Raw genomic sequence first — 3032 nt, 5'->3', positions numbered from 1 at the left:
ATTCTAAAAAAAAAAATTATTATTTTCTTAATTATTTTAAATTCCTAAAATTATTTTCTTTTATTATTTTCAAAAATCTAATTTGATTTAATTATTTATAATTTATTTTAGTTAATTATTTATGAATTCAATTAATTGATTAAAACTCATTTAATCAGTTAATTTTATTTATAAATAGTTAAATAAATGTAAATTATTTATAATTAATTCCAATAAATTCTAAAAATTATTTTTAGGTTTTAAAAATTATATTTTAGTATTTAAAAATCAATTAATATTATTATTAATTGATTTAAATCTATTTATTTCTTATTTTATTCATAATAATTAAACCGTTCGTCCGTTTAATACGAAACGAACGCGTACAGACTCAGAAAAATATTGTGCTTCCAATAAAAATACTTTTGAGACCTAATTTCTTTTATATTGCAATGTCATTTGATTTGTGTATCAGTTTAAGTCGGTATTTGATCGGTAAATGCTAATATTAACCTAATTTTCATTCTGAATGCACTGAGACGTATCTTTTAATGATTTGACTTATGTATTACATGAAATATGTGAGTACGTGTTATATAAGTGCCATGATTACGTGTTACATGATATACATGCTATCTGTTTACAATTTATTATGCCATGCTTAGTTATAAACGGTCGGGTAGATGTCAAGACGTATAGTTACGTCGATTGAGTTTAGTTCTGTCAATTAAGATAGTCCTTTTGTTTATAGAATCGAGTAGCAAGGAGCGCAGTCAAGTGTTAGACGGAGATAGTAGCCAGCAGTTAGAAACAGAGTTAAAGTAAGAGGTTATTGAGCATACCAGGCAAGTATCCCTAACTTCACTTATTGTTCAAGTGACGTTTATTTTGAATTATATTATGCAAGTACCTATATCTTCATTTATCATTCAATCGATATTGACTCTGAACTTTATTCTTTCAATTTCTCTACTATTCTAAGTTCAGAATAATTAAATATTTTACATTTTGCTATAACTTACTCTATACAGTGAAGCTTTGAATTGAGATTAGCGAATAACTAATTGTTCTGGTTATTTCGCCATTGGTTGTGGAGAAAACTCCGGACCATGAGAAATGGGGAGTTATGTGGTTAAGGATGTCATTTAATTCGACTCCATTGACGGAAAATTGTTTTTATGGGTTGGATGGTTGCGTAAGAGGCCGTGGCGGCGGTCCAGTGTGAGCTATGTGTTATACGGGATATAACACCTTGCTAGGCCGATATGTGCCTTGGGTACCTTTGTTTAGTTGGATATGCTTCGGCATACCGGTGTTGCTCCGCGGCTGATCACCGGCGGTAACACACCGTCGTTCGAGGATTCCAATCCCAAAACATAATATATTGCAAATGTTGTTTATTATCAAATTTATATCAGTTTTGATACTATTCAGTTATTGTAGTTGGTTTTGTTCATCAGATATACTGTTGTTATTCCAAATCATAAGCTATTTACTACTTGCTGAGCATTTCTTTCGCTCATACTTGTTTCTTATCTTGATTCTTTCAGCTAGGCCAGGGCAAGCTTAAGTTCCAGGTCTGACCAGAGGTTATGTGTTTGTAAATAGTTGGTGTGTTTCCAGGTAGACAGTTTGGGATACTTAATTAGTCTAGAGGTTTGTAATAAAATTTGAATAAGTTGTAAAACTAATTAGACTATGGTTTGTAATAACACTTGATTTGTAGTAGTGCCTGTTCCATACTATAACCTGTGATCGATCCAGTGCAGGTAAAAGGGGTCGTATTTATTTTATTATTCCGCTGTGATTATTTTATTTTAGTTTATTGACGAGTGACCCCCAAATCTAGACCCCGAGTTTGGAGGGCGTCACAGGTTGGTATCAGAGCTACAGGTTATGGTCACTGAAACAGGCGTAGGATTGTCATATATGAGTCATAGGAAGATCACATAAGATAGGCGCGTGTAATTTAGCTTTTATAGGATTAGATCTAGGATATTAGGCTGGGTTATAGTTAAGTTGTTTAGGTTTCCTGTTTTGCGTTTAGCTTTAGGCCTTGTGTCATTGCCCTGCTATTTTGTTGGTTTAGTTAAGATTTCGAGCAAGGATTTAAAAGGTTTGGATAATTCGGAGTAAATTTTCTTTATGTTATTATTCTCGAGATAATAAGCAGGATTATGTGATAATCATGTCGCTTGTGTTAATATGGTAGCAAGTTTATGATATTTTGAGAAGAGATAGTGTTTGCCAACTTTAATATGCTAAGGAATTGCTACATATTTGACACAATGCTTGACAGATTATTATATATATTGCTTGTTTCTTACCAGAATAATGGCTCCAAAGAAAAGGAATAATTCAGGAGAGGATCATACCGAGAGTCGTACAGATCCAGCAATTATCCAGATGTTGGGACTGATGCAGCAGCAGATGTTACATCTTACGCAGCAGCAACAACAGCAACAACAGCAACAACAGCAACAAGCAACAGCACCACCAGCAGTGACTTTTAAGCAGTTTCAAGCAGTGAAGCCACCTGAGTTCAAGGGAAGTGCTGATCCTGTGGAAGCTAATGCATGGCTCAAGGAAATGGAAAAGGCTTTTGAATTGGTCGAAGCAGGAGCTGAGCAGAAGACCAAGTTTGCTAGCTACTTTTTGAAGGGCGAGGCGAACTATTGGTGGGAATCCACGCGAGCATTGGAAGGAGGTGAGTTTATAACTTGGGAGAGATTCACAGAGTTGTTCCTGGAGAAGTATTTCCCGAGGTATATGAAGAATCAAATGGAGATTAAGTTCTTGAATCTGAACCAGGGTGATCTTACTGTGGCTGAGTACGAGGCTAAGTTTACTGAGTTAGCAAGGTTCGTGCCAGACCAGGTTGATACATATGAAAAGAAAGCAAGAAGGTTTGAACAGGGATTGAAGTTTTGGATTCAGAACAGAGTGGCCATGTTTGAGTTGACTTCATATGTGGCAATGGTTCAGAAGGCAATGGTGATTGAGAGTAGGAGTGATATGTCTCAGAAAGGAAAAGATGGGAAGAAAAGGAAAAT

This window comes from Apium graveolens, chromosome 5 (genome assembly GCF_009905375.1).
Source record: "Apium graveolens cultivar Ventura chromosome 5, ASM990537v1, whole genome shotgun sequence".
NCBI lineage: Eukaryota > Viridiplantae > Streptophyta > Magnoliopsida > Apiales > Apiaceae > Apium > Apium graveolens.
This window is presented reverse-complemented; position numbering follows the sequence as displayed.